This window comes from Haliaeetus leucocephalus, unplaced genomic scaffold (assembly GCF_000737465.1).
Source record: "Haliaeetus leucocephalus isolate CR32 unplaced genomic scaffold, Haliaeetus_leucocephalus-4.0 Scaffold848, whole genome shotgun sequence".
Taxonomy (NCBI): Eukaryota; Metazoa; Chordata; class Aves; order Accipitriformes; family Accipitridae; genus Haliaeetus; species Haliaeetus leucocephalus.
This window is the reverse complement of record NW_010973284.1, coordinates 17,932,273-17,940,777: the sequence shown is the minus strand read 5'-3', so window position 1 is coordinate 17,940,777 and position 8,505 is coordinate 17,932,273.

The following is an 8,505-nucleotide window of genomic DNA, read 5'->3' as shown; positions in this document are numbered from 1 at the left end:
GCTTGCACTGGACTGAGAACTGATCTCAGCCAGGCTCCAGCAGACCAGGCTGCGGTGCTGCTGGGCCACTCTCATTTGTGTCATGCAGCAAGGAACACAGGGCCTGAAAATGTAGTCTAGGACCAGCCAGGAATAAGACCATGCCGGGCTGACTGAACAGCTGGATGAATTTTGCAGCAGGGGTCAGGTATCACAACCAAAGACTAGTTAGACTACTGCTAATTAGTCAACAAAACACAATTTGCAGTGCAAAGTAGCTGATAGTTATTACTTCGGAGCTGTATATTGTTGCATGAAGAGAAGCTAAAATCACTCTTTATGATAAAGATAATGGTGTACAGTTTCTAAGTTAGTTATAACAACACCTCAAGCATTTCTACAAAACTTAATTTAATATTCCAACTCATTAAAAATCTTATTATAGAAACCACTTACAGGCTTTATAAATGCGTTTTCTTATTATTAGGGAAGGATCTTAATAAAGAACAATTTGAATGCAAAATGCACATGTAGAGTAGGTTGCTTATAGTAAAACTAGCTAAATGAAATTTGCTGTCAGCAAACCTCCTGAATAGTTTCTTCATCTGAGTTACAAATGGACTATGTTTTTGTGTACTTAGACCTTTGTCTAATAGAAAGACTGCACCAGAGGATTCAAGCAATTGAGGTAATAGTACAAGCATTGGCCATAATCCCCCTCTGAGGACCAAAATATCCCAGAGCAGGCAATGATGAGCATGTGCAGTTGATTATAACAAGTGATGTAACTCACATCCATAGAAATTTCTCTCTCAAGCTATAACAATTCTTTAATAGTGAAAATGAGAAACAATATTGAATCTTAGGACAAGGCTTTACTGTAGCTCTGGTTGAAATGAAGTTTTGATCTACTTAGAATGATATTTGTTATGTTTAGCTACTAAATAAGCTGGCATTTTATTATTTTTATTGATTACCATTGTGACATTGTGTGGTGATATACCAGTGAAATTATTCATTAAAAGGATGACCTAAAAGTGAGCATGTTTCATCTACATAACTGATTTTCAAATGAGGCAATAGACTAACAGTGATTAACGAATGATTTATCATCAGAATAGAAACCAATAATGGTTTACCTCATCTGTATTCTTCACTGACATTATTTGTAGTTGCTATCCATAGCATGCAAATTTTAGAAGCCTAAAATATTTGAATCTTATATGACATATTTTTATACTTGTGTTTTAAATTTCATGCACTAACAGGTTCAAGTAGGAAGTATTTTAAAACTTTATAAATAACAAAATGTGTTGTTTGCAATAACACTTAAAATGTTAATCTGGAAATCCCTGTCTGTCCTGTCTTAGTGAATTAGTAGTGTTGTCTAGGTACAAAATAAATGCAAAAGATCAGCTTATTATCCCCCAAAACTACTGTGAAGTCATCAGAGAATTAATTTTGTTATTCTGCTGAAGCTGCATGCAATCACCAAGGTTCATGGTGAAGTACTGGGTGAAGTATTATTAACTTCTGCTTACTGACACAAACCGCAGTATACAAAATAAGAGCTAAGAAGTGCAGGCCACTGAAATTACTCCTACATGCAATCAGATTGCTTTTTAAAACAAGCTTTTTGGATACTTTTACAGCAGCCCTGTAGATGCAGCTAATCGTCCATTGCTGCTCCCTGGTTTTTCTCGCACCTCTCTCCCGAAGTGCCCCAGCCAGGGCAGTGGAGCCAGCACAGACTCCCTGTAGCCCACAGATAGCCCCTGCATGGTGGGATCCACCTTAGTATTTTACATTTGGTTGTGAACAGGCCATCTGGGCTGCAGAGAGGGAAGGGGAACCTGCTCCATCTCCCATGGCAGCAGGATGAGGTGGGAAAGGATGGGAGGGAGTGGGGAGCCAGCACTGCAGGCCCCAGGGTAGGGCAAGCAGTGAGATACATCATTATTAATACACCATTGATTATGAAAATACCACACCAGACAGCAAGACCTGCGGAGCCGTTCGGGGCAGTGTGATAGGCACCCTTTCCCTAGGCAAACTGGGCAAAGCCAGACCAGGCTGGGCAGGCTGCACTGGTTTTAAACAAACTTTGGAAAGTCAGTATTGTATTTCATACACCTATGTTATTTCATCATCCTCCAGTGCATTTGCTCACAATGCTTTCATTTATCGCAGCAACAGGTCTCACATTCACAAGTTTGGAGGACTTAAAAAAAGCAGGGCTTTTTTGTTCTTTTCAATATCTGTTCCATTGATGCTGCCCTTGTGGGCTTTCTACTGCTGTACCTCACTCCCAATGCAAATGTCATCATCAGGTAAAAATAAGCTTTAAGACTACCTAACAAAGTAGCTTTGTTTGCCTTTAGCAATTTAATACAGCTTCAGCATGAAAGTTTGCCCACATGTGGATGAAAAAGCCTCAGCGCATCTGTGTGCACTCCTGAGCTGACTTTTCTCTCCTCTGGGCCCATGGGCTGAACTGGTTTAAAGGTGCCTGATCATCTTTTAAGTACATAGCTGCAAAGTTCAGCTGGTGCTTTGTGATTAAATCTTAGCTCAAAAGCCAGAAAGCTGAAGTGGCAGCACTGAGCCTACAACCAAAGTGCCTTTAGCAGTTCTTTTGTATGGAGACTGTTGATACAGAGTTCAAGAAAAGCTTGTAGAAAAAAGTAGTTATAATGTAATTATGACCACACTCCTACATTTTTGTAAATACCTGGTATTTAAGCATAATACCAAATATTCACTCATTACCAGGACTTACTCATGTAAGCCAAAAGCAGATTGAAATGTTGGGTTTTTTTGAAACCGCAGATGTTAGGTTATCTGACGAAAACGACAGCAGGTTCTGAGGCAGAATGCTGAACTTTTCCACCATATCTGCTGTGCTATCAAATAAGCTGTCGTGATCCCGGTTCTTATTGTGATGTGCCAAAAAAACTGGGTTTATATCACTTCTAAGAGTTCCATAGCAGGATATTATTCACTGCTAATGTATTGTGGTTCATATAAATGCAGAAAGAATGTGACAGCTCCTAGTGTATCACCCTGTTATTTTTAGTCCATGTACAAAATTTACCTTATTCATTGCTACAGGGGCTCCACAATGGATTCAGGGCTGTGATAGAGGCTCAAATCAAGTTAGAAAAAGAGCATTAGCATTACAATCTGTACAAAGTACGAACCAGAAAACTCAGATTCAATTTAGGATATGAGAGTAGGCTGGAGATGCTTCACCTGCTCCTAATAATGTCATGAGTGCTACACAACCAGATACGTTAGATAAGGATTTCCTGGTTTAATGGTGAGCATAAATAAAGAGGAACAGTGCTCTGATGATGCAAAATTACACAGCTCTGTTGAAATAATGGAGCTACAATGATCTGGCAGAGTGTCTGGAGACAGTTTAAAGATACTGTTTCCATGAAACTTGGCAGGACCACTCAAATCAGTGAGATGAGAAAGAGCTGGCAAATAATCAGAAAATATTTTGCCTGTCAAAATTCAAAGCTTCCATTTCTGGGTTTTCTGAAAAGCAAAGGGTGGGCGGATGGGTTCAGTTTGCTCCTCCTTTAATTCTACCAGTTAGACAGCCAACCAGTGGACTTCGTTACCGCATCGTGAGAAGACAGTTAATGTTTTCTTCTTGCATGACACTGGTATATTAAATATTGGGGATCAGGTTTTATTTACTGCTCTTACTTTCTGTAATCCAATCAAATGAGTCTTCCCAGCTGCTCTTAAAACAAAGTAAATCATCTTTTCTAAAGAATTTGTAAAAAAATCTTCAGTGTTCATTGTCAGATCTAAGCTAGGAGGTATTTTATGTGACCACAAGCAGATCACTGTCAACAGAAAAATCAAATGTTCATCACAAAATACTTTGAAGCATATTTCAACAGACAAGGGTACATGAACATTACATTTTTTGAAATGGAGAAATCCTAGCATAAAGTCCTACCATCCAGTCCATGTAGCGTATTCCAGGTATGTGGATGAAATGATGTGCTAGAGAAGCTACAATATATAATTAATAATTACCACATTTCTCTCATCCTCAAAATCACGTTCCTTCCCATGAAATCAGACCTATTTCCTGATCAAGCTACTGTTCTGCTTGAAAAAATAAGATGCAAAGTATCATAAACAGTAACAACTAACTTAAAGTCTTGCTTTGCATATCCATAATGCTCTGGCTCCAAGGATATCAGATCATGCTTCATAAACTTTAATTGAGCTGCCTATATCCCTATGACACAGAAAAAGATTACTTCCTGTGTTTTATAGCTAAATGATACCAAGAGAAACACAGAGGCAAATCCTGCCCTCAAGCAAATGGTCACAGAGAGTGTCCTCATTGCCTTACCAGTATGGCGCTACTCTGCAAGCAGTACTCTGAATTTATTTTATAGGTAAGGAACAAGAGGAAGATGCTCTAGCTTTCAATACTAAGGAACTGGGCTCTTCTCCAAGGCACCCAGATGAAGAAAAGAGGAGTCTGGTAAAGCAGGAGGCAGAGGTTCTGCAGCTGCGTCCTCTCCTGCACTGCCAGCGGGCAGCACACCCACACAGTTGTGGTACCTGTCCCAGCAACTCTGCAGTCTGAAGGCTAGGAGTTTTCCTGCCTGCTTCTCCATGTGCATTACCAGACAGCATGCTAGTGGCAACAAATGCACCTCTGGTCTTAAATAACTTAAAAATTCCCATTTCCATATTTTTAAAGTTCTCCCCAATACAAGTGAAATAAAGAATATACATAGAAGCTAATTTGAGTGTCTTGAAATTAAGTTTTCTGGGGTGAGCCAAAGATTACAGCTTTTCTTTTACATAACTTCACATTTCACACATCTTAAGTGGTTTCAGAGACTGTACCATAAGCACAGGCAAACGACAAGTTCATGGTTTTCCAGTGTTCTAGGTTAAGTCATTACTTACATTGTTCTTATTGTTGTACTTGTTCTCACTGCTCTGCTTTGTGGCACCTCCTGGCGACCTACAGACACCTGCCCCAGAGCCCTCTGTCATTCTGCATGTGCAAAAGTGCAGTAGACACCTTATGTGAAATACAGCCACTGCAAATGGAGAAGTCATTTACGTAAAAAAAAGAAGTAGGTAGCACAATTAGCTGCTGACAGAAGCTAACTCTTCAAATCCAGTGAAGTAGAAACCCACTGTAGATAAGTTTAACCACTGGTCTTAGCACGGTTCTCTCAGCGGTCACCCTCCTCTCTGCTGTTCAAGACATCATTATCAACCAAGTCCTACTTTCTATTCATGAATACTCCTGTCATTGCTGGGAGGATAGGACAAGGCTGTATATGAAGCAGGATGCCCAAGTCGTCATCTATTATTCAAATTTCAGTACCACAGAAGCTGAGCTGAGCAACATACGAACAAAAGAATGATCTTGCACCACAGGATGGCATTAAGTGGCCATAAGAAACAAGTAATGGCTTCACTGAGACAACAGCATTGTTCTATTTAAGTCAAAGCATAAGTCTCAAACAGGTGTAATCAAGAGTAATAAGACAAGCGTGAAGAACAGCAGGACACGAAGCATTTTACTGGGGAAAAAAAGGGCATGATTTGATTAGTAGTAATTTTCAAGACAGATGACTGTCAGTGGTTTTAGCTGCCTCTCATAGGAAGGCATTTAAAAATGTTTTTACTAAATTAACATTGGTTTTGTTTCCTAGTGAGTGCTCTATTTTGTATTTCTGTTTCCAAACGTGTGGGGCAACATCCTTGCTTCTCCAGCAAGTACTTTTGTTTCTTTTTGATTAAGCTACAGAGAAACAAAAGGTCCCGACCTCACCAGGAGAAATCACCTGCTGTTCCTGTTCTGCTCGCAACAAAATCATCTCCTGCTCAGGCATTTGTTCCTTAACAGAGAAACGACTAATGCAATCATATTATTTTGAGCCTCTCCTTAGAGGTGGCTGCTCCTCAAGTTCCTCGCTGTTCCTATCCTGCCAAGCCACCTGTGGTACAGGGCACCAGCAGGCAGAGCGGTGGCAGTGAGCTTGCAGACTGCTCCTTGCTTTCCTGCGGCCTCAGCACCTGTTACCAGGGCAGGGTATGTAGGCTATATGTACCAGTTATACGTAGCTCTCTGAAGATGCCACATCAGGCACGAATAGAATAAATTTCAACAGAAGAGCTGTAAAAAGAGTGTCTACCTTGAGGTTTCAGCCCTTGCCCTACAGTTGGCTTCAGCTGCCCAGCTGCACAACTTCACTGGACCACATGTGTCCGAGACCAACCTATCCAGCTCCCCGCAGGATGGGTTGGAGCTGCATCTATGTCAGGACTGAACTGGCCCCTCTCCTCCTCCACTATGAAGAGGAGGCAGGACTCCTCTGCCCCAAGGCATGATGCAGGGCTGGTTACATCACTGTGGGACCTGCCTCCTCCTGCACGACTGCTACCGGTGGAGGTTTGCCCAGGGCTGCCAGTGCAGGGAGCACTGGCCGGCCCCACTGCCTTGCTAGGACTTCTGCGAGAGTCACCCTCGTGTCAGTTAAAAGGCCACACACTCTCTGTTTACACTGTTGCTTTCGACTGCATTAATTGCTAGTCTAGGACTGCGTTGAACTGTCTCTCTCTGGACCCTGGAAGTGTTCCCACAACAGAAACAGCAGCAATGTAACACATTTCTGTGCAGTACAATTATACCCAGTAGCATCCGCAAATTGCTATGTGACAACCATAGCCCGGCCTCCCCAGACAGAGGTGAATCAGAAAAGGGTCCTGAAAGAGCATAAACGTACCGTATCTCCCCATTCCTAAGGAAGAACTACTTTTGAAACTGGCTTTCTAGGATTCTTGTTCAACTGTTTATTCTGCCATTATCGGAGATCAATACCTCTTCAAAGGGAAGATTTCTATGAATGGCCAGATTAATATTTTAACTCCAAATAAATTACTTGGCATTTCAATTTGTCCTGAATTCTCCAGAGTTCCCCGAGGTCACATACTGTCAGGCTGGAGCAGTATCTTTGACTGAATCCATCTGAAAAAGCAGAAGGCAGGGCACCAGGTCGGGTATGGTCTCCAGGTCGCTCCTGTTCATTCAGGCAGAAGGCTTCCTAACCTGGGGAAACAGGCGTTTCTTGTTGCTGCTGATCTCATTTTCTCAGCATGTGCATGATAAGCAGCAAAGCAGATGAACTCTTAAGAAACAAAGATACTTTTTTAATGCAAATGCTGCCAGTAATTCAGAATAAGGGTAAGGAAATATGGAAAATATAGGCTATATAAGCAGAATTGTTCTGACACAAAGAAACATTTAGCAAGACTTTCCATAAGGCAGCTGCATCTCTGTGAAGTCAGCAGAACTGTAAAATGACAACATGCAGTGTTTATTGTTTATAATTAGTGATTTATCTCTCCACTTTGACTTCAGTGGCCATATTACTATGTAGGAACCCAGCACAATTATCCTCATTTATGGATATTTTGAAAACTATCTTCTCCTGGAGATTATAATTCAAAATGGTTTTGTGTGTGCATATATATATTTGAAGGTGGTAATATTATGGGTAGGATATATACAATTTTAAAACAACAGCCCCTCCCTAAAGGTGTAACTGAACTTTTTATGGAAAGAAAGCTTCTTGTTCTTTATATTTTTAAAGAATAGATTACATAGCTTCTCAATGATGTGAAATGCAGAACTGAGCATGCAACCTTCTGATGAGCTCATCAAGTAGGAGGCCAGGTTAGTCTGGCAGTTAAAGATGACACACCAAGAAACATCTGGACACCTCTGTACCTCTTTTGTAGAGAGAAAGAGCTCAGAAATTGCTCACAGTTGACTAGAAAAATCGTCACGGTGGAGCATGACACCATGTAGAGTTGAGACGGTTCGGCCTCAGAGACAGGAGCACAATTTGTGACACCTCCGCATGAGGCAGTCGGTTTCATCCCGAGCTGGGAAGCCCAGCTGTGACACTGGTGTGACACTGCTGCCAGGAAAACACTCAGCAAACCAGTTTTGTTTTATACAAAGTTCTGCTTTTCAGTCTTTCTTCTTTTGTTTTGGAATGCTTCAAAACCTGAAATTTAAAAATTCCCTATGAAATGAAACAGCTGGGAGAAATGCTTTGCACATGAACAAAACATTTCATTTCAATGAAAACAAGGTGTCTTCTGGTTTTGACCTTTCTAGCCTTTTTCTATAGGAAACTATGCCATGCTGAGAAAAGTCACTTCATAGCTAAAAAATAAAATTAAACAAGTTTTCCTTTAAATATCAAAACAGGTTGAGGAGTATTTTTTGATTGTTGTTGTTGTCACCTTTTCAGCCACAAAGAAGGTCAGGTTCTGCCCACTAGGAAATCCTTTCTGGTTTGCTGACAAGTCGGGTTGGGACTGGGAGGCTGTGCTGGCCGGATACCGCAGTACCAGCGGCGGGAATTGCTCCCACGCACCGTGCCGAGCCTCTGCAGTTGGCGCTGAATGCCACGAAATGGTTGGGCTCCTTTTGGACACCCATTCGTGCACTTAGTT